The sequence below is a fragment of the Palaemon carinicauda genome, chromosome 6, assembly GCF_036898095.1.
Source record: "Palaemon carinicauda isolate YSFRI2023 chromosome 6, ASM3689809v2, whole genome shotgun sequence".
NCBI classification, from domain to species: domain Eukaryota; kingdom Metazoa; phylum Arthropoda; class Malacostraca; order Decapoda; family Palaemonidae; genus Palaemon; species Palaemon carinicauda.
The window spans coordinates 41,457,171-41,482,170 of record NC_090730.1 but is presented as its reverse complement, the minus strand read 5'-3'; positions in this window follow the sequence as shown (position 1 = coordinate 41,482,170).

Genomic DNA, 25,000 nt, shown 5'->3' with positions numbered 1-25,000 from the left:
GAGTCAAGGTTTTAATATAAAATTCACAATTCAAGTAACATTTACAATACGTGTAAAATAATACAGAGAAAAAATTATGCGTTTCGGGAGTGCTGTCTCCCTTCCTCAGGCTTGAATGTTGGACACAATGTTGTTGTTGTTAAAGATTGCCTGGCCCTTTTGGTCAGACACGGGCTTTTGCAATCTTGCAGCCCGTAGGTGTTTTGGTAGGATATATTGGGATAGGTAGTTGGGTGGGGGATATTCTGCAACATTTATGTGAGGATATTGGGACAGGTTTTGGGTGGTGATGGGATGTTTTAGAGAGGAGTGATTGACTGTGGGATATCTTCCTATGAACCCACTGGCTCAAGTCTGAGTTAGAGAGAAAGAGTTATAGTAGCAGTCCCGATAAGTAGGAGGGCTTGGGAAGGAGTTGAAAGTTTGTAGTCAGAGAAGTTGATATAGGTGAAGTAAAAAACTTCATAGTGGTTTAAGCTTAAGTTGTGAGATAGAGGGATAGTGTGGGATTTCAGCGTAGTGGGAGACAGCTGAAAAGGAGGAATTATAGCGGTTTTAGTGGTAGAGATAGGGTGGAATACAAAATTCCTGTACCTGTAAGTAATAAAAAAAAAGAAAAAAAAAACGTAAAAATAAAGATTACTTGTTATTCTGTTTTTGAGACAAACAAAGGTGGTTTGGAAGGGAGATTGAAGGTGAAGAAGGCAACACAGGCCGCTGTGTGACATCGGGTTGCCATCTGAGGGGAGAGAAAGATATGTTGGAGGTCAAAAAGACCCCTGCGATCCCTACCCCACCCCCAGACCGACAACATAGCCCGCTATGCGACATCGGGCTGCCAGCCGAGAGGAGAGAAAGATATGGCCACAGCCACCAGCAACCTCCCAGCTTCCAGCACGGAAATTGCAGAGAGGATAAGGTTTCTCTTTTAATTGCTGCTTGGATTTTACGTTGACTTTGTTGCAACATTATCTCGGTGGAGGGTAACTCCGGAGAAAGGCTGAGAGGGTATTGTGATTGTCAATGATATGCTTGACAATTTCTGTTGCAGTAGCAGGAGTGTTGGGATTAAGATCCTGCCGAAACATGCTTGTTTCCTGACATTGCTGTAGATAGTGCTGTAAAGGTTCTTCTGTGTCTTGATTACAGTACTTGCATGGTCTGATTGGTCTATGCGGTGCTGCAGGGTCTTGGCCATTATCTAAAATGATTTGCCAGTTGCATAGATATCCCAGTAGCAGTCTGCAGATGATTACTGCGTACTGGCGAGGAGTTTGTCTTACAATTGGGTGTGGTAGTATGTTTGTAGCTTCAATGTACCACTTTGCAGATCTTGAGCCATCAAGAAAGGCTTTTCTTACTTCACTAGTCTTTTGGATGATGCAGTAGGTAGCCATTCTATTTTGAAGGGTTTTTAATGACTGTTGCAGAGTAATGGTAATAGTTTGGCACATTAAAGCTGATTTAGCTAGGTGGTCGGCCTCGTCGTTGCCAGAGATTCCTGTATGACTTAGAATCCAATTCAAGGTGACTTGCCTGTTGTTTCTTTGGTGGAGCAGGGCTAAGAATTTAATTGCAGTGATGAGGTGCACATTCTCTGTAGGTTCCTTGTTGCTGAGGGCCATCGTGGCTCCTTTGTAATCTGTATGGATCTTTGTGTTCCAGTTTTGTTGATTGGCAGAGTGTTCTAGAGCTTTTGCAATGGCCACTAGCTCAGTTTGCAGTGTGGAGGCATGGTTGGAAAGTCTCCAGTTTTCTTTATATCTTGATGTAGAGAGATTGCACGGTCAACTGATCCATCTGTATAATAGGTGTGAGGCGCAGGTGTGTTCCTGATTGCCCTTTTTGCAGCTGCAGTCAGTTGCTCGGGCGTGCAGAGAGCCTTGCTTGCTGGTGGTTGGATAGTGAAGTTGTATTTGATGGGATCACATGCCCAAGGATGTAGCCTTCATGCATTGGTTGTCCCTTGATTTGGTGAGCCTCGTTTTGCATCTGTATTCTTCTGAGTGTATCCAGTAGTTTCTTTGCATGGGAGCTGGGTGGATCTAGTTCTTCAGGAAGAGGTAGAAGCCTTTCTATTATATCATTAAGTGGTCTTTTTCTGTCTGCGATGATTGACTTGAATATAATGCTGCTATTCCTGATGTCAATCCTGGCTGACAGGGGAATTAGGTTAGTTTCTGCTCTGGGTAAGCAGAGTCTTGTCCACATTGGAGAGCCACTAATGAGTCTCATGGCATTGTTTTGGACTACTTCTAATGATGCTTTTTGAGTGTCGGTCAATGCAGTAAGTGTGGGTGCTGCATAATCAATGTGGGATCTAATTGCTTGTAGGTAAAACAGCCTTAGGAGGTTGTTAGATACTCTTTGTATAAGGGAGGTCATGCGTTTCATGGCTGATAGACCAATTTTTGTCTTCTCTCTGAGGTAGGTTACTTCATTGGCTGCTGACAGGGTTTTGCTAATGATTACCCCAAGGTACATGAATTGACTCACCCATTCGATGTCCTCACCTCCCAGTGTGAGGTTCTGAGGGTTTTGCGAGTGTTTTATAGCAATTGCTTTGGTTTTGTTGGTGTTGATCTTTAAGCCAAGATCCTTGCATTTGACCAGGATCAAGTCAAGTGCTTTTTGAGTGATATTTCTGGCATGAGCCTTATTTGGGCATACTATGCATATATCATCTGCATATATGAAAATTTCCACTCCTTTTGGGAGTTTTAAAGTGGCTAAGTTCTCCATTAGTAGATTGAACAGGTAGGGGCTGAGTATGCCTCCTTGTGGTGTACCGTTTTCTAAGGGGATGAACTCTGTTGTTTTTCCTTGGAAAGTGACTCTGGCCTCTCGGTTTTGTGTGTAGTTGCGAGTCCAGGCCAGTAAGTGTCCTTTCACTCTCTTTTCAACAAGTGTGAAGAGTATAGCTGGTGAGCTGGCTAGCTCAAAGGCTTTCTCGAGATCAAGGAATATGACAAAAGCTTTTTTGTCGTTAATTGTTGAGAGGACATCTGTAATGCATTCTTGAGTGCCTATGCCATTTCTGTAGGCATATAGTCGATGATGTGGTTGGCCTATTTTCCACTGTAGTCTATTGAGTACCATTCTATCAGATACTTTCTCTATGCAGCTTATCAAAGCTATAGGTCGGTAGGTATTTGGCTCCTTAGGTTTTGGAATAGGTTTGGTTTATTTTAATTGTTCATAACTTCTCATATAGTTTATTTATTCCCTTATTTCCTTTCCTCTCTCGGTTATTTTTCGGTGTGGGAGCCCTTAGGCTTCTAGCAGCTTGCTTTTCCAACTAGGGTTGTAGCTCAGCTTATAATAATAATAATAATAATAATAATAATAATAATAATAATAATAATAATAATAATAATAATAATGATAATAATAATAATAATAATAATAATAATAATTAAAACCCTCATTTGAAAGTAAAGACAACTCTATAATTCCAAAGGAAGAAAAACACTCAGTGGCAGGTCATTACGAGGGAAGTAAATCTTCCGTTTAAGTAAAATTTCCTTTCCAGGATTTAAAGGGGGAAAAAAAGGTCAAACAGTTAAATTTCCTTTCGGTCAAAATGGAAAGGAATTAGACGAAGCAGTTAATCTGATTTATTCCGAAGTTTACTTTGTTTACTTGGGGTGATGTTGCTGTTAGAAATTATTATTATTATTATTATTATTATTATTATTTTTATTATTATTATTATTATTATTATTATTATTATTATTATTATTATTATTATTATGTTATTTTTTGGCGAGAATTAGCGTCCATTATTTGACATTATGTTATGTTATTAACTATGGAATAATTTTACCCACATCTGAGACTGAAGAAACATTCTTAATTTGAAACAAAATTCTGTGAAGTACAGTCTACTGTCAAATGGGTATTTAGAAATGCGTTGGACTGTTTTATTATTATCTGTCTTTACGTAATAATTTATATAAATAATCAAGTTAATCCAGATGATATTTTTAACAATTTCTGCCTATTTTTTATACTTTGCTCATCTTTCATTTCTTCAGTGGTCGCCATTTGTATTCGTACGTTTATTACTTGGAAATAAAAAGAATCTCCATAAACCATTTATCTTCTTTTTTTTATGAGTGGTACTGGCTCCTCTCTATCACCGGGTTAGTTTCCAATCAAAAACAAATTTTGTTCAATTATGCAAGCACAATCTATTAATACAAATAACTTCTTCCAGCACAAGAACAAAATATCATTATCTCCTTTATATGTCATTATTCATAAGGGTTCTACAACCATCAAAGCACAAATTGATGATGAATACAAATAATTTACTGGCATAGCTTAACTATGATAAATTACTTGAATCAACATTACATTTTATAAGGAAAAACCACCATCGTATGTATATAAAAAACAAAATTGAACCTCACTTTAACATAAAGGATTTCATGATTGGGCAGAGTGATTTATCATGATGAAGATAAAATACATTTCGTCAAAAAAGATCATAGATAGAACTTTAACTACTGTGGGAATCTTTTTTTTCCTCGAACATCTTATCTTCCACTTCACAAAGTATTACACTATCATAAAAAAGGCTTAATATACTTATAATTATGATGAAGGTAAACGAAAAACCTCCCATCTCGAAGAGTAATGTGGTTCGTTCTTACGTGTTACCATAGTTTTTTCGGGAAGTTGCTCTATCTTTGAATGATGAAACCACTGATGAATTTTATCGCTACGCTTTTTTCATGTCGTCTTGCAGATAGTAAGCGGAACTATTAGTCTTCCTCAGTTCCTTATAAATATTCTTTTTTCTGTAAATTTATGAGGGGTGTTTACATAATTTGTATTGATGTGTGTAAGTAAAAGCCTAATTCCACGTGAAAAATTTCTAAGACAAAACTAGACCTATAAAAAGAACAGCTTTCTAAAGCCAACAAAATATAAATTACTTTTCTTTGCAAAATGTAACGGAATTCTAATTTTTAAGAAAGGTATTTTTGAAAAAGGGAAAAGGAATTATCTTAGCCTAACGTTTTTTTTTTTTTTATTTATTTATTCATTTATTTCATTAAGCGGAAAGGACTTTTAGAATTTGCTAACACTAGTCTATTCTCCGGTGACACATAGGAAAGTTGATGCAATCTCTCTCGAACTGAGAACCCAAATATGCTTTCTCTTTGTAATCAGCTCATTTGGCTGATAAAATTTCAAAAGCTAATTTAAGTTGAGCAGAACAACTTTGCTGGATATTAAAATGCTGATGATATCTCAGGCTCCACCTCATCTTTCGGGGAAAGGTGGCCAGATAAGAGCCCTCTCTCTTCATGGCCGACTTTAAACTTAGAATCGAGAGGTTGTATTTAAGACTTCTGAAAAGGACTGAAAGGGACCTTCCAACAATGTTTTCTACCCTTCTTATCGTGGAATCTTTTCTGAAAGAGTGGAAAAGTTTAATGGAAAAACTGGGAGATAGAATACTGATTTCAATACGGGTTTTAGCTATTTCACCTGCATCAATTAATTACATAACAATACAAAACAAACCACATTAGAGTCACTCATTGGATCGAAATTTTATTATCATTATTATTATTATTATTATTATTATTATTATTATTTGCTAAGCTACAACCGTAGTTTGAAAAGCACGATGCTATAAGCGATGTAGCTCCAACAGGGAAAATAGCCCAGTGAGGATAGGAAACAAGGAAAAATAGAATATCTTATGAACAGTTATGAACGTTGAAATAAATATTTCCTACATAATTTATAAAGCTTCAACAAAACAAGAGGAAGAAAATTAAGATAGAATAGTGTGCCCGAGTGTACCCTCAAGCAAGAGAAATTTAATCCAAGACAGCGAAAGACCCTTGGTACAGAGGCTATATGGCACTACCCTAGACTGGAGAACAATGGTTTGATTTTGGAGTGTCGTCCTCATAGAAGAGCTGCTTACCATAGCTAAAGAGTCTCTTTTACCCTTAACAAGAGGCAAGTGGCCACTGAACAATTACAGTGCAATAGTCAACCCCTTGAGAGAAGAAGAATTGTTTGGTAATATCAGTGTTGTTAGGTGTATGAGGTCATAGTAGGATATATAAAGAATAGGTCAGACTATTTTGTGTATATATAGACAAAGGGAAAATGAACCGTAACCAGAGAGAAGGGTCCAATGTAGTTGAGTCTGGCCGGTCAAAGGACCCCATAACTCTTTAGCGGTAGGATCTCAGCGGGTGGCTGAAAACAAAAACCAAGGAATGAGAAATAGTTGGAGTTTTTATTCATGTTTGATATTGTGTTGTTCTAGGAATTATATTTGTAATAATAAAATACTATAGTCATTGCGAGTCTTACATTAATATGCAGACAAAATTCATTACTTTACAAAGGAAAAATATAATTGCATGTAAAAGAGAAAAAAATTTAATCCCAATCTAGCTCAAGTCATTCGAAGACTGGGTCAGAGCGGTCTTGATAAACGTGGAAAACTGTTCGCTAAAATATAGATAAGATTTCATTATCTACTCTGAGGAAATGGTATTGTTCAAGCATCTAATCTTTTTATCTGCAATGCATTTCTTCACATTAAAGAGGGTCCCAATTATTTAAATGCAAATGGAAGTCCATAGCTTTTATTCATGTTCCAGGTAAATGAGGAGTATCCCTTCTCTACACTAATCTGATTTGTTCTTATGTGTTCCCATAGCTATTATGATCATTAGCTTTATCGTGGAAACGTGAGACTAAAAGGTTAATCCATCATGTTTCTTTCAAGTCAAAATGCATCCAGTAAGGAAATTTCAACCTTTTATCAGTCTTTATTTATTTATTTATTTTTTTTTTTTTTTTTTTTTTTTTTTTGTAGATTATATTAGAACTTTTTAAATGAGTAAAATATATTTTGTGGATACTAATAAACTTATGTAATGGCATGATTATACGTGTTGATGTAAAGCTGAGGTCAGTTTTATACTAAAACTAAAACTATAATAAGAGTAAGAGACTGTAAGAGACTCTTGAACTTTGCAAAAGGATTAATTATCTTACTTGGAAAATATAACGGAATTTCAGTTTTATCGTTATGAGAAATTACCCTTGAAATGAAAAAAAAAGTCCGAATTCAAGCGAGGGTTTTCTTTTTATGAAAAAGAAATTTCTGTAATGCATAATCCGAAAATGCTTTTATCCTGCAGATTCTAAAGCAAGATCTCTCTCTCTCTCTCTCTCTCTCTCTCTCTCTCTCTCTCTCTCTCTCTGGCGGCATGGGGGTTTTATGATCTTTGGCGCTGACAGTGGAAGATTTTATCATTTCATAATATTTTATATGTATATTTTTGGAAGAAAATACGCTTATATTTGCTGTATTTCTTCATAGCACTTTTTAAACAATAACGGCAATCACTATATATATATATATTTATATATATATATATATATATATATATATATATATATATATATATATATATATATATATATATATATATATATATATATATATATATATTAATAACACTAATACCGTATGCCAGACAAGAAGAATATTTCTATTAATCCCATCGGCATTTCTAAGAGCTATTAAATAGAGAGGAAAGAAGAAAGAAAGGTTTGAATGATACAAAAATTTTTCTGGAAATGACTGTTCTTAGTGTAAGGATGGGGATTAAATAGAAAATAAAGGAAAAGGTCCCTAGCGTGGAGGAGACTACAATGGGGCTGTGATAGTGTAGCCAAGTTGTTGATGAAGGTGTGTAAGGTATGACAAGGTGAAGGGTTTTGGTGAAGAGTCACTGTAGTTAGTATATCTGTTGAAGACTTTTTTTTCTTAACCTAAGTAAGCATGAATGAAGAAATGAAAGGGGAGGAGAGTGGGAGCAGTGTGTGTTTAATCAGAGAAGAGGCTGCGTCAACTGACTGTTTATTTACAAAGAATATATTTGCTAACCTCGAGATAAGACATCGATAGATCTATGATTTTCTATGTTGAAATTGATTTAAATGTAGTGTTCAAGACGGAAAGCATGCATGATATAGATTCTTCAAAGTAATTTGGTTTAAGCAAATGAATTACTGTATGATGAAAGCAAAGATTAGACAAGCAAATAGGGAAGTGGCTGGTTGGTTGCAAAAGTAGGCTTCAGGAAAAATATGTTATGTCTTAATGCTTCTTTGATGGCTTTTTTATAAATAACGTAATGGGATATCTATGAATATAACAGGATTTTTAAGAACAAAAAATCTAGAATTTAAAAATAAATTGTCAATGAATGTAATATAGAGAGCTGATGGTTCCGATAAAGGTAACGGTAAAGTTGTCTGGTTTCAGTATCACCAGAACATGTAGCCCTGCAAGACCTAGTCTTCCCTGCCCTTATGATACCCAACCACAGCAGTATCCTCCTCGGTAAACAGTTTAACTCAAGGTCCCGGTCTAGGATCGATCTGTTGACATGCAAATACTAAGCGAACTCGTTACAACTTTACTAGACAGGAGGCTTATGTATTTACTGAGAATTAGTTACTGGGAAGGAAAACACTTCAGACTTATATCTAAATATTACTTTGGTAAAATCAAAGCAATGCAAAAGTCAAGAATTAATATGAAGCAAATGATGTAGGTCCTAATACATGATAGTATTGGTATGCTGGAGTTACGTTATTAATCACAGAAGAGGAGACAAATGTATACCGAATCAAAAGTCAAAGTTTAAAAGGAATTGCTTAGCCTAATTTTCTTTATGGAAGTCACATTTGAATGTCGAATAGTTAAAATCTAGACAATAAAAAAACGTTTAGACGTTTGATTTTGTGTAGTATGATATGATGGTTCAATGCTGAATCGTATGACAAATATTGAATGTAATAAGTTCACAGCAAAGAGATAACAGAGGTAATAGAAGTAATTGGAACAGGGCTTCATTTAAGAAATTACCTCCGCCAATTAATCAGCTCATTTAAATAAAGCTTCACACTTAACAATGATAGGGGTTTACGGTGGTGTATCTTTCTACTTTGTTTGGAGATACAGGAATAGACATGGTTTAACTGTCGTCAACTGAAAATTGGAAATTATTTTATTGTAGCCAATTCTTAAAATGAACCTATCGAAATGGTTCACCTAGCTGCTGAGCCTTTATTATCGAAGGTATGAAGTTCGGAATGTTGAATTATTAATGTATTTCTGTAATATTTGAATCCCCTATATTGAAACAGGCACCCACTTACACGCAAAGAGCAAACATTTTATCTGCCCCACGACTTTTCCCCGGAGAATATGTAGACCCAAAAGACATTGACCGTATGTTTATAAGAGTATAGCGGACCAATGAGTCTTGAACATCAATAGTTTTTGCCCTAAATACTGCCTAATTATGTTTGTAGCAATAAAGGAAATGTTTCTAAAATCCGCCAGTTATAGGTGTATGAGTATTTCAGTGCTTGCTTATGTTGTCTATAAAATCAAAGCACTCCAAATTTGGAATACAGACTCAGTCCTGATGTTAACTAAGGTAATTAGATTATACGATTTAGAGCACCTTCTTGATTCAAGAAATACAGAGCAAGCAAAAAATTCCAAAATTCCTCCGATAATACTATTATTATTATTATTATTATTATTATTATTATTATTATTATTATTATTATTATTATTATTAGCTAACCTACGACCCTTGTTGGAAAAGCATGATGCTATAAGCCCAAGGGCTCCAACAGGAAAAAATAACCCAGTGAAGAAAGTAAATAAGGAAATTAATAAACGATACGAGATGTAATGAACAATTCAAATAAAATACTTTAAAAACATTAGCAATATTAAAATATATTTTTCATATATAAACTATAAAAAGACTTATGTCAGCCTGTTCAACATGAAAACATTTACTGCAAGTTAGAACTTTTGATGTTTTACTGACTCTAGATTTCCATTCTGTACTTGTTGGATTCCTAATTTGGGTATTATGAAAAGGTTTTAATTAATACATTCCTGTCAATGATAAATTTGTTATTGAAATCTAGCCCGCCGCAGCATCTAGTCTTAAACGTCCAAAAAAATAAATTTGAAATAAGCTATAAGATTTGGAGGCCTTTGAATCATAATCTCTTAATTGACTCTTTTGAATATTTCATCCAATCGAAAGATAATTATTTGAACGCATACATGAGCAGGTAAACAAATTTCTTTCGATTCCCGTGGCAGAGAAAATAATTAGAGTTGCAAGTCCAAATGAAATAAAATTTGGCTTTACATAGTTAACTGGAATTTAATTAATGACTGCTATCTACTCCCCAAAACTAACAAATTGAAATGATTGATTTATCTTAACTCTATGAATAAGGTTATTAAGCTTAAATTCAAATAACGAAATAGACCTCTACATTATTGGGATCGGTTAAATAACAGTTAAATTACGTGAGATTCTTAATGTATGTTCATATACACACATATACAAAAAATCACTCGGAAGCGATCTCTCCATTCCTAAACGTATTCATTCTGTAGTTCATGCAGACGATGACCAATGCTGTCATGCTGATATCCTATGATGTTCTGTGGCATTTGCCAGATATACCGCAACCTTAATCACTTGTTTTGTAATGTATGAGTCTATGGTTGGATGTATGTTTAAGAAAATGAAATTCGACTGAAATAAAAATTGCAATAGAAAATGAACTGGTCATGTACTGAATATAAAATTGTATTTTGTTGAGCTTCTGCCATCTGCTAAGTAAAAACATGCTTCTTTTAAAGAGGCAAATTAATATATTCAGGGAATACAAAGGAAGGCAGAGAACAAAAATTTCTAGAAGCATCTTCCTATATAATAAATCTAGCCGACCCTTTTTAGTCGTACTTTACACTAGAATAGTATAAGAGAAAATTAGATACATAAAATGGGGAAGAAACAATATAGAAAATTCGAAGTGAAATCAAGTTGGTAGTAAGAGCCGTGTCCTTTGTTAGATTGAAGCCGTATTTTGATTAAGCTATACCAAAAGAATGAAGAAGCAAAGAATATCCATAAATTCCATTAAAGAAAAAAAAAAACCCTTTGTGCCTGTTTATGAAAATCGAGTAAAACTCCTAAAACCTTTACACGGATGCAAAATATCCGCGGTCGCCTGAAGAGCACATCTTGTTTATATGTTGTAATGTATGTATTCAAAATACAAAGCAATAAAAGGATCGGAAACAAGATGAGCCAAGCTATATTCACCCCTTTCAGACAATTCTCAGGTCTGAATAATAATAATAATAATAATAATAATAATAATAATAATAATAATAATAATAATAATAATAATAATAATAATATTAATAATAATAATAATAGTGAAGATGATAATAATAATAATAATAGTGAAGATGATAATAATAATAATAATAATAATAATAATAATAATAATAATAATAATAATAATAATAATAATAATAATAATAATTAACGAGTGGTAAAGGGAAAAAAAGGTCGGGAATATATTTATGAATCCATGAATAAGTAGTGTAGAATGGTATTTAAATAGGATAGTGGTGCGAAAGAGTCCACATCCTTAAGGATGCCAATATATATAAAGAAAGAGTCGGTAATAGCACTTTTAACTTGAAAACAAGGCCGATTCGACAATTAAACATTAAATGAGTTACAAGGAAAGGGAGAAAACTCTAAAGAGAATACTTTCGATAAATTTTCAGTTAAAGAAACTGTGGAAGTGTTAAAATGAAACGCAGTCAGCCTTTTGCTCTTCCTTTTAATGCAGGAGTCTTAGTCTTACAAATTCTAATTGCGCAATCATTCTAAGCAGCTCTGGAGGCAACCGAAGTCACAATCGCATGCGATTCTAAGTAGACTGCCTGACATTCCCGAAGTTTGAACATTTAGAGACCAAGTCTAACTGAAAATAAGTTTGACTGAAAAAAGTATAGATACTGGCATTCTCCTGACCTAAGCCTAGCTTATCAGGCTGTTGCAAATTTGGCAATTTGACAAAAAAGTAATAATCATTGAAAAGGAGTTAGGCATAAAGCCTATTATGTTTAATGCCATCAGAATGTGATGGGAAAACATAAAAGAGATGGTCAGCAATACTAAAGATAAGAGAAATACATTTCGCTGCCTGGTCATTCGTGTTGAGTGCATAGTCCCTAAAAAGTGATGACATTGCTATCACCACCAATACTTCTAGAAGAATTTTCACAGCATACTAGTTTTGACAGAAATTTGAGTGACCGAAATAAAATATTTTTATTTTTCATTCAAATGAAATCTAAAAAATCAATAAAATCTGGGGTGTAGATATGCATATTTTAACTACAATGCATCAGAATATTTTCTAGATATAACCACATACGTATTCTTTCTATATTTATAAAGAAGTAGCATATCTTGCTAATAAGATGAGAGGTTGTGTTATACATATGTAAATAATATGGAAGACATAAGTAGAACTTTAAATTCCATATCATATGTAGAGCTCTTTTAACCTGAATGGTGGTGGGGCGAGGGGGGGGGGGGGGCACACTCGCATTACAGGAGGCTCTAATTCAATCATGTAATCTTTACACCTGAAAGTGTAAGGGAGTCGGGCATTGCTTATGATGTTCAATTAAATGGATTCCCTTTTTAGACTAGTAGAAAGAGTTGTAGGTTTAATAAAAAAATAGAAGAAAAAAATAATGATGAGGTTAATAGATAAACTTATTTGAATATCATCTTTTCCATACAAAAATCTCCTAATTATTACGCTGATATAAACAATGTCACTCTCGAGGATTATTATTATTATTATTATTATTATTATTATTATTATTATTATTATTATTATTAGCTAAGGTAAAACCGTAGTTGACAATAGATCCATCAAGGAAAATTGCTCAGTGAGGAATGGAAATAAGGAAACATAGACTAATTTGCATGAGAGCTCTAACATAAAACATTGGCACACCATGGTACAGATGCTGTGGTACGTCCCAAGACCAAAGAGTGTCCCTCCCCTAGATGAGCTGCTTACCATAGCTGAAGAATCTCTTCTCTGCTTCACGAGTGGAAAGTAGCCACTAAACAGTTACAGTGCAGTAGTTAACCCCCTCCCCCCCCCCCCCCAAGGGAAGAATAATTTGGGGTTATCATACTTCTTTCATGTGTATGAGGAAAGAGGAGAGTGCGTAAAGAATTGGCCATACTATTTGGTGTATGTGTAGCCAAAGGAAAAATAAGCCGTAACCAGAGAGATGGATCTTATATACTACTATCTAGACAGTCAAAAGACCTAATAACTCTCTAGTGAAGGTATCTCAAAAAAAAAAAAAAAAAAAAAAAAACTCGAATCTAATGTACCTTTTGTCTGCATAAATATCATTCAGATATCCTTTGCACCTCTTCTCTTAAAAGAAATATGATTTGTGATCCCAATTTTATGTATAAACTCATTCTTATTCAAGCTGACATCACTGTCAGAAGAAATGTTAAGTATCTAAGACACAGATTCGTAAGAGGCATTAAATCATAATTTTTCGTTTCACCTCAAAGAAGATTTCATTTGCAGTCAAATGAACGTCGAGGCTGTTGGAGAAGAAAAGAGCCAATGTAAACCTTTCGTTTGTCCAAACCGATGCAAGAAAAGCAATTAATCACTGAGGCCATTCCACGGCCATTATATACTATCATCTCGCTTTGTGTAGAAGACTTGGCCCATTTGTTATGCGAATAATCTGACCGAAGGAGGGAGTTAGACAGTGAAATTATACGAAATAGAATATAGTTCTAGATATTACAATAAAAGAATTAGATTGTTATAGGAATCATTGAAGCATATGAATTATGTTGTGATAACAGAAATATATGGGATCATGAAAATATCATTAGGAAAGACAATTTTATGAATTATATCACGAATATATAAAGTTTAGAAATCATTTATACAATTTCTTAGAGTATAGACGACCACCAGCAATAAATCCATATTGATGAGGTCAATCCCCACTTCGTTTGATTAGAGATTGACGAAGTTAAAGGGTTTTAAAGAGAGAGAGAGAGAGAGAGAGAGAGAGAGAGAGAGAGAGAGAGAGAGAGAGAGAGAGAGAGAGAGAGAGAGAGAGAGAGAGAGAGAGAGAGACTTTATGTTGTTTTGCCTTAAAAGAATGGCACAAGTGAAAAATAAATGGTCACTCTGATCATGGATGAACCTCAGTAATGGGAGTTTCCACAGCATTAACTGCTTCATGTGCCTACACAGATTGTTCATGAGTAGCATGTCTGGTACCTCTTCAAACATTTAACTTATAAAAGCAAAGTTTTTTAGGATAGAATATATCTAATCATACTATGCAGAAAGAAGAGATAAGCCACAGGATATTTTTGATTAGGAAGTGAAAATTGGAAATTCCGGTCATTTGGACCAGACTTCCCATCATGGAAATTAAATGAGGTGTTCAAATTCAAATGAAAGAAGCTAGATTGGAGCTTTATAATGGACTATCAGTATATTATAGTCGTATAAGAAGAATTGACTCAAAACATAAGATTAAGATGCCTAGAAGTGGTGAAGAAAAGTTTAGTGGGATGTTTTTAAGTGGTTCGATCATGAGGAAGTGTTAAGAGAAAAGGGACCGGGCGGCCTTGAACGTCGTCGGCTGAAAGAAGAAAACTTACTGAAGATTCGGGGTTTTATGGTTTTATTAATAGCGGTCATGGGGAGAAATTAAGGACGGTGGAATGAAAGAACAAATAAGATTCTAGGAAGTTCTGAATAGATCGTATGAAAAATATAAAGGAAAAAAAGGTTCTGCAAGTTACAAGTGAAGAGCGCAGTGTGCTATTACTAACAAACTTCTTTTTCAAATGCATGAAACGACCAATGTTTAAATAATTTCTGCGCAAATGTTAGGCTACGCTATAGCACTTGTTAAGGTCAAAGTTCAAGGTATGTATGTATGTATGTATGTATGTATGTATGTATGTATGTATGTATATGTGTGTGGGTTTGTAAGTCTTTACTTTTGTCATATCTTGTGAGGAAAAAACAATTCATTGTGATGTAAAAGTTAGCTCACTTTTGGCAGGTAGAGAACCACTCCTTGCCTACCTCCCACCAGTTTCACAAGGAGTAATTTGGTATCTGTATCTACTGTGCTAAAAATAGCATGAGTATGACAACCTCACCCTGATGATTTGTCGAAAAACTGAAAAGCTGTACCTTTCTGGCGCCAGACCCTCCTAAGGAGAAAAATATGCATGATAAATGAAAGGGAATACTTTACCATTCACATACATACATACTAGCAGAGGCTAACACTTACAAACCCACACATACATACATATATACATACATATATATATATATATATATATATATATATATATATATATATATATATATATATATATATATATATATATATATATACATAAATATCATATATATATATATATATATATACATAAATATCATATATATATATATATATATATATATATATATATATATATATATATATATATATATATATGTATATATATATTATATATATATATATATATATATATATATATATATATATATATATATATACATATATATATATATATATATATATATATATATATATATATATATATATATATATATATGAATTTAAAACCTGTTCTCTCTGTTATGTCATGAACAATATATTAGATACCAGGTAGCTAGATGACTTCTGTAGTTGTAGACAAAGTTCTATGGCATTCCTAAAGTGTGCTATGCCTATAATTATAACCCTTTTTTGGCGCATATTCTGTCCAAAAGAAAAGACCTAAAGTAAAATTTATATGTGTATAACCATGTTTATGTTATATATGTATATTTATGTATGAGTACAGTTATTCGTGTGTGTATGTGAAATTTAACACGAGAGCATTTAGCCATCAAAACAATCGGGTAAAACTGGGAATTGAATCCTAAAGATTACTAAGCTCCTCGAAACGACGATGTCGTACCGAGTCCTGATACATCCTTATCTTCCTAAATTGATAGTGTGTACCTGACGTACTCTAATCGCCGAAGATGTCATGTAATTACGTATTCGATGTGGGTCCATCGAATATCGAAGAGTTATGGCACGACAGAATTTCATGAATGTGATTAATCACTAATCAGCGCTTAATGTCTGGAATTATTAACTGGTTTGAAAGCTGGAGATGAGCATTACCTTTTCATTATTTCTATCTTGAATATAAAATATTAATAGCAAGTAAAATAAAAGTTCATGGGAATAAAAACATTACTAACAAGAGGGGCACTCAGTAGTGCGCAAACCTACACCGCAGCAGCTTATTTCTCGACCTTTTGCTGGATCTTGACCTTTGACCTTAACAAGTATTAATTTGTTTGAATTTTCATGCTCTCATATACGAACCAATTTGAAGTCTCTATGACTATGATGTCCAAAATTATGGCTGATTACTTGAATGGGACATTTTGCCCGACCGTGACCTTGACCTTTGACCTTGATCTTCCAAAATTTAATAATTTCCAGCTTTTTACATAGAAGTTAAACCCTGCACTTTTATTACTCTACGATTAAAAACCTGACCAGGAGGCTGTTCACACACAAACACACAAACACACAAGCAGGGTGGGAAACATAACCTATTCCAACTTCGTTGACGGAGGTAATGATGTATATTAACCATAATGAAGTATATCAAAGTCTAAAATTGTTACATTGCTGACTATATCTAGTGATTTCTTAAGTTTAAAGGATTTTTTTCATGTTTATATTCCTATATTTGAGTATTCAGGGATGTACATTTCGAAATTGATTACATTCTGTCAGTATATGCGCAATGAAATCTAGAAATTTATAATTAATAACTCCGGATCTGGCAAAATCTTTCTCCTCACTACATTTCAGGTGATTTTCAACCCTAATTTTGATGGTACCCCCTGCACTTAGCTTGGTGTCTGTTTAATATTAGTTTTTACATTTCCTGATCTCAACTTTCTAGATCCCAATGGTGATACAATTCCATAAATCTTTAATACTATAAAGCTCTCAAATTTTGAAGACTAATACAAATTTGTTTAGTACTTTGGTTCATTCTACAAAAGAAAGGCTCAATCACCAAACAAACGCTCTCTCTCTCTCTCTCTCTCTCTCTCTCTCTCTCTCTCTCTCTCTCTCTCTCCTCTCTCTCTCTCTCTCTCTCTCTCTCTCTCTCTCTCTCTTAGTTATGTCCTTTTTTTGTAATTACAAGATATCCTTACCCTTTCTTTTGAATCGCTTGCCAACTTCAAAAAAGAATTTGTTTAAAAATTGTGGTAACATATAATCTAAAATATATGATTTCTTAGAATAAAAAACAAACGTTATTATATATTCATGAATAACATACATCATCCCTATTCAAAACCTCCGGCATTCTTATTCCTTTAAGACTTAGTGGAGAGACCTGTCGCCTTAGTCATGATTATTGGATTTTGATAAATTTATTGAGCTAATTTCCCCGAAATTCTGAGGCGAAAGAACCGGTGCCTTCTGCAATCTGGTATTGATGAGTTAGAAGCTTTTGCCCTTCTTCAATTCCTTTATCCATCACCGGGCCATAAAGCCCACATTTCATACATTGATTCTATTTTTCTTGCTATAGTCATGAGAGAAATGATCACCGTAGCTTGCCAACCTATCCCCTTGTATTGAGAAGACTCAAATATTAATTAGCCGTAATTATAATAATACGTACTACTATCAAACGCAAAGGTCACTAAAACGTGTAATTTTCTATCATCACGTATTCTAATGCTGAAAAAAATGAATAAATAAGAACAGAGAGAAATCTAAATTTTTAGGCTTGCCTATCCCCAATAAAAATGACAGATATGTCATCTCTTAATGGGAAATGTATAAAATTTTGAAATGTATAAGCAAAATCTCTTTGCTTATGATTTTTAGTGTACAAAAAATGTCTCATTATATGACCATGGATTTTTTTTTCATTTAAATTTTTTGTACCAATGCCTTACTGAAGAAGATTATAAGCGCCATTTTTTAATAGTTGACAAAAGCGCGTTTAAAGTTTTGAAACATCGGTATCTTTGAAACTAACCATGCAATTTATTTGTTTACTATATGAAAAAATTATGCCATTATTATGTGTTGTATATTTCAATAACTGAATATGCGAAGGACGTTGAAATATCAATGGAAGGAGAAAGGATTAATGAGATAGAATCATTTAAATATTTGGGAACTATGATATCTAATACAGGGTCTTTAGAATTGGGTTTTGTACCAACCATGTATCACACGAATGTACATAGATCATTTTGTGTATATATTATGCTTGTATCTTCGCTCTTTCCTCACACTAAAAAGAACCTGAATAAACATGCCTTTTTTTTTCACCGGTAATGATGTCGGTTTTGAACATGAAATTTCCTGTTGCATTGAGCTTTTGTATATAAAGAAGAGTGTTCTATAATAAACTCACTCAGTTACTTGCATCCAGTCTTTGAATCACAACATTCTCTCCACCAATCACATTGGTGACACCGGAAGTCAACTCGCTCCTCCCGCCTTCCAACCCCCTCGTCTCTCAATCTTTGGTACTATGGCGGATTCTATGGAAGTTAATGCCGTGGCTCCACCATTGAAACTATCATCATTCTCCAGCGGAGAAGCGTTTGCTTGGTTTCAGCGCGCACAAGTCCAGTTTCGCATCAAGGGCGTGACTCGCTTAACCACCAAAGCAGATTATGTTCTTGTGGATATACCTGAGGAAACCTTCCCGGAAATATCCGACTGGCTTTGTGAACAAGGAGACACCCCAATAGCATATGAAGCCCTCTAAACGAACCTTCTGCAGCAGTACTCGCCGTCGCCAGCCGCCCGTATAGCAGAGGTTTTTCAGCTCTCGCAACAACCGTTGAGGGACTAGAGGGCTTCGCTCGCCCTCGGGGAAATGACCAGTATCGCTCACCTACAACCTTCGGCAGATGGCTCTCCTTGTGAGGTGAACCTACTTCTTACCCTTTGGATACGGTGTTCACCGCTGCCATACCCGATGTCGATAGTTTACCCATAAAGGACTTGATGACCAAAGCCGACGACCTTATAGACAGCCACTTCAAGACCTCCATCAAAGCCTCCACCCCTGACGAAGAGGACGCCTACACAACGTCAACTGAAGCTGACGTGAATGCTGTAAGACATACACTCCTACCCGGTGACGTGCCGAAGCGGCAACAAAGCCACCCACCACCCACCACTCGCTTGCGCCCTGACCAACGACTTCTATAGCCACTTACTACCTCCCATCCACCGCAGTTTTGCAACTACCACTTCAGATTTGGGGCAACCACTAAGAAATGTGTCAAGGATTTTCAGTTGGCCAAAAACGTGTAAGTAGGCCATCGCTCATGGTGGTGGCCTCCCGTGTTTCTAATCTTTTCTTTTTACATGATGCAGGAACGAGCGTGCGATTTTTGGTAGACATGGGTGTTTGTCGTTCTCTTTTGCCAAGATAACTCTTGAGGACAACGTCCACTTGGTAGCTGCCAACGGATCTGCGATACCCACCTATGGTTACGAGAACCTCACATTATCGTTCGGAAATGGTAAATTTAATTGGAAGTTTCTCGTTGCTGACGTAACATTGCTAATCCTCGGTGCGGATTTCCTAGTATCATTTGCACCTTCTGGTCCATGTCGCCCACCGACGATTGGTCAACACAGACTTGTACTTGTCGACACCTCTTCAACCTGCCGCCTCTAACCTCGCTCTCCACATCAGCACACCCACGGATGCCTACGTCCACCTCCTCACGTCGTACCCGGAAGTTTTCCGTCCGGAACTTCGCCAAACGCCCACGGCTACTGCCAAGCACGGTATTTATCACCATATCAAGATGACAGGACCCCCAGTCTTCGCAAAATTCAGATGTCTAGCACCGGAACGATTGGCGGCCGCCAAACAGACTTTCGCCGAAATGGAGGAAATGGGCCTTTGCCAAAAGGCCTGCAGCCAATGGTCGTCACCCTTACACATCGTTTTGAAAAAAGACGGCTCCCTCCGTCCATGCGGGGATTACAGGCGCCTGAACATGCAAACAGAACCGAGTCACTAACCCCTCCCAAACATTGCTGACATGACCTCCTACCTGCACAAAGCGAGTGTTTTCTCTATGCTCGACCTCCTGAAGGAGTATTATCAGGGGCCTATGAACAAAGAAGACATCCCCAAGACCAACACCACCACTCGGTTTGGTACATACACCTTCATTTACTCCTGTCTTGGCTTTCGTAATGCTGGGGCCACCTTTCAACGTCTCATGGGTGGCATCTTAGGGGAACTCCCCTTTAATGTATGTTATGTGGACGACATACTTTTGTTCTCCTCCTCAAAAGAGGAACACCTCTGTCACCTGCGCATCATGCTCAACCGCCTGCAATAAAACGGCCTTGTAGTCCGGTAAGACAAGTGTACCTTTGGCGCCAATGAAGTGTCGTTCTTAGGGCACCGCATCACTCCTGAAGGCGTCCATCACCTCCCTGAGAAGGTAGCAGACGTTCAAAACTTCCCCGCGCCCTCGACCGTCAAAGCTCAGCAAGAATTCTTGGGCATGATCAACTATTATCACCGTTTTCTGCCAGCCATTGCCGCCACTCTTGCTCCCCTTTATGCCTCCCTCAAGGAAAGCCAAAGGACCTGAACTGGGGTCCCCTTCAAGAAGAGGCCTTCTGCAATGCAAAGAATGCCCTATCAACCGCTGCGGCTCTCACTTTTCTTATCCCACATGCCCCTCTCCTTCTCTCCACCGATGCCAGCAACGTCGCTATTGGTGCATTTCTCGAGCAGGTGGTCAATGGCTTGCCTAGCCCACTGGCCTTCTTCAGCAGAAAACTGTCCAAGGCAGAATTGGGTTATTCTACCTTCGATCGCGAATTGCTGGCAGCGCACTTGGCTGCTTGTCACTTTCGCCATTTCTTAGAAGGTACGCCCTTTGTCATTTGCACAGATCACATGCCTCTGATACATGCCTTCACTCGACAGTCTGACGCCTGGTCCGCCTGTCAACGGCGACATCTGTCAGCCGTGGCTGAATACAATTGCACCCTTCAATTTATCCCTGGAAAAATGAATCCCGTTGCCGATGCCCTGTTAAGAAACACGTTGGCTGCCATTCAACTGGGATTGGATTATAACGCCCTGGCTGAAGCCCAACAACAGGATCCAGAGTATCAAGCATTTAGGACATCCTGCACGTCCCTCCGTTGGGGAGACTTCCCCCTCGAAGACTCTAACACCACCCTCCTCTTTGATGTCAGTACTGGTAGTCCGCGACCTTGGATTCCTGGTCCCATATACCGGCAGGTGTTTGATTTCATTCCCGGCCCTTCATATTTTACGTGCCGTTCTACTGCACAGCTGCTGAAGACGAAGTTCTTTCGGCACGGCATTTCTAAGGATGCTAAGGATTAGGTCCGCACCTGTACTTCTTGACAAACTTCCAAAGTATATCGACACATGGATTCAGGAGTGGGCACCATTCCCATGGAAACTGCAATATCAGCCTCATGTACATCTGCCTTACTATCAGTATGAATGGCAAGATTTGGTATCCCTGAGCCTATTTCTTCTGACAGAGGAACCACTTTCACCTTTCAATTGTGGACATCATTAGCGAATCTCTTGGGCATCACCCTACATCAGGCTACGGCCTACAACCCCGCTGCCAATGAAATAGTTGAGCGTTTTCATCGCACCCTCAAAGTAGCTTTGATGTCTCGCTGCAAGGATTCCAACTGGTTTACTGAGCTTCCCTGGGTCCTCTTGGACTAAAGACCACTCTTAAAGACGCCCTTAACGTCTCGGAAGCTAAAATGGTGCATGGAGACCCGTTGGTCGACACAAGCAAGCCACCGCTAACGCCCCCTTACACGGGCCCTTTTCTTATGATCCGACGCACTCCGAAAGCATTCCTACTAAACATTCGTGGCAAAGAAGTCTGGGTTTCCATTGATCATCTAAAACCTGCTTATCTCCTCCCAGATGACTCGGCTACAGTTCGCCTTTCTAGATCAGGGCACCCTATTTAACATGTACAGCATGTCATTATTAGAAGGGGAGCCATGTACCAACCGTGTGTCACACGATCGTAAATAGTTCATTTTGTGTATATATTATGCTTGTATCTTCGCTCTTCCCATACACTAAAAAAAACCTGAATATACATGCCTGTTTTTCTCACCAATAGCGGTATCGGTTTGTAACATGAAATTTCCTGTTGCATTGAGCTTTTGTATATAAAGGAGATTGTTCTATAATAAACTCACTCAGTTGCTTTCATCCTGTCTTTGAGTCACAATCTCCTCTCGGCCCGTCACAGTTTAATGAAAAATAGGAGAAACTAGATTGGCCAATGGCTAGATTATGTAAGATTTGTAAATCAAATTGCCTGAAATTACATATAAAACTCAGGCTATATATCAGTTTAGTGATATCTGTGTTACAATATTTACGTGAGTCGTGGTATGACAATGAAGCAATATTACACAGACTTTGTAAATTTGAGAACAAAGCCATCAGAAGAATATTGGGAGTTAAATGGCAGGACAGGATTAGAAATTAAACAATAAGAGAGATTACTCGAGTGCCATGTGATGATGAGTTCATGGAGATGGTTTGGGCACGCTCTTCGCACTCCCCAAGAGAGATTGGTTCACCAAACGTGTAGCTGAGCTCCACAAGGTGCTAGAAGAGTTGAAAGACCCAGGACGATATAGTTGAGGACTATGGAGTGTGAACTAGGAGATAATGAATGGAGAAGTATTGATTTACAAGCTCAAGATAGAGACGGCTGGCGGAATGTAACCAAGGATATTTGTACCTTTGTGTTAATAGTTGTTGGAGGAGAGGATGATGAATGAATCCAAAAACATATGAAAGTTCAATATAAAAAAAGACAAACACGCATTTAAAGTTCTTAAACATCATTATCTGGGAAACCATACATACATTTTAATGTAGTTTACAACATTTGAAAAAAAAATTTACATCTGTACCATATATAAAAAAATTTATTTTCTAAAATGTATGGAAGAGTAGGGTATGCAAGCTTGTTATTTTGTTTAGTTATAATGATTTTTTCTGCCGAATATTCTTTCTTTGTGTATCTCCTAATTAGTAATATAACAACAATAACGAAAGAGAGGTGTAACAAAAATCAAGAAGAGGGTGATTCCAATATAAAAACATTAAACACGGAATAAAACAAATTTATTGCTATTTCTTATTGTTAAATAATAATTTGGATGGAATAAATTTCTTTATATTGATGGTAGATAAGGAAGAAAAATCTTAGTTAACTACATCACTTGAAAATGAGGAAAAAATTATTAGTCTACTAAAATAAATGGTTGGAAATACTGCAATATCTACATGAAATTTGTGTTCATGGTATCAACGTCGTCATCTCTGACTGGGACCCCTTCTTCTAGGGTACCATGAAGCCTTCCTCCTTCTTGATGACATAACATCCATGAAATACTAGAAATTCCTAAGTAGGGCAAAGTAATGTACCAGATCCTAGAAAATATAGATTATATCATTGGTAAATAACAATAAAAAAGTGGACTCTACCATTAATCAATGCATAAATTGGATGTTTTTATCATTTAATAAAAGATAATGATATAAAAAAATAAGTAAAAAATAGAAAAATATAAGAAAAACATTAGAATAGAAAAAGGCTGCGCAGAATATATTTCAACATAAATGAAAACATGTATGCTGGAATTGCAAGAGAGAGAGAGAGAGAGAGAGAGAGAGAGAGAGAGAGAGAGAGAGAGAGAGAGAGAGAGAGAGAGAGAGAAGAGAGAGAGAGAGAGAGAGAGAGAGAGAGAGAGAGAGAGAGAGAGAGAGAGAGAGAGAGAGAGAGAGAGAGAGAGAGAGCATGAAACAGAATCCTTAGTAATCTAAGAGGCATCTATGTGAGAAGGCATGACTGTGGCCTCTTCTTCTAGTGTATCATCAAACCTTCCTCTTTCTTGTTTGTCAGTAATATTCCTGAAGTACTGGACATTTTCAAGTAGGGTAACGTAACGTGCCAGATTGTAGTAAGACTATATAAGTGAGTAACAGTAAGAAAGACGATTTTATTCATATTTTTAAATCATTACTCAACACATAACTCTCTTGTTATAATCCTCTTAAAAAACAATGGTAAACAAAAATAGAATATAAACAAGCATTAACTCACCTTCATATCTTGTAGATTCTAGTTATGTAGAAGGTGTACCTAAGAGGTAGAGTTAGTTCAGATAAGTTAAAGGGCTTCAATAAGTACTACTCCGGCCTTTCTGTAAGAAGTGAACGCCATGTCATAGTTAGCTTTGATGACAAATCTCCCCATTCCTGAAGTCCTACAGTATGTCCCCGGGATCTCGCAAGCTGGTATTTTTAAATGTGTTTCTTTTGTGATGTAAGAGTGTTGAAGTTAAAATATCAGGAAGTCTTTTTGTGTCATTTTGCAACCCGGAAATTCTTTCTTGACAGCATTCCTAATGAGTCCCATGTACTTAATTTTGCTGCCTAACGTAGACTCCCTCCTTAATCTCACTTCTATTATGTAAAAATGAAGATCATGCGGGATATAAGAGTACCCAGACACCAAGAAGTAATGTTAAATTCTAGCAAATCTCTTACTGTGTATTTGCCTTAAACATCCGAGGATCTTGTCGATATTTGTTATTTTGTCTAACACAGTTATCAGAAAAAGAAAAAGCTTTGTCTGATTGTCAACATAATTGTATTCGATGCAATGGATAAAGCAGCTTATTAGCCTTACTGTGCTGTAACCTCTTTCCACATGTGTATGATCGATTTGTTTTCATGTTAGGAGCACAAATGTTTGCTGTTTATAGTTTTCTTTCATAAAGAGCAATTCTTGTACTCAACTAGGGTGCTAGCAATGTTTGTTGCATATCTAGAGACAACAATAAAATTATCAGTGTGAACCACTAAAGATA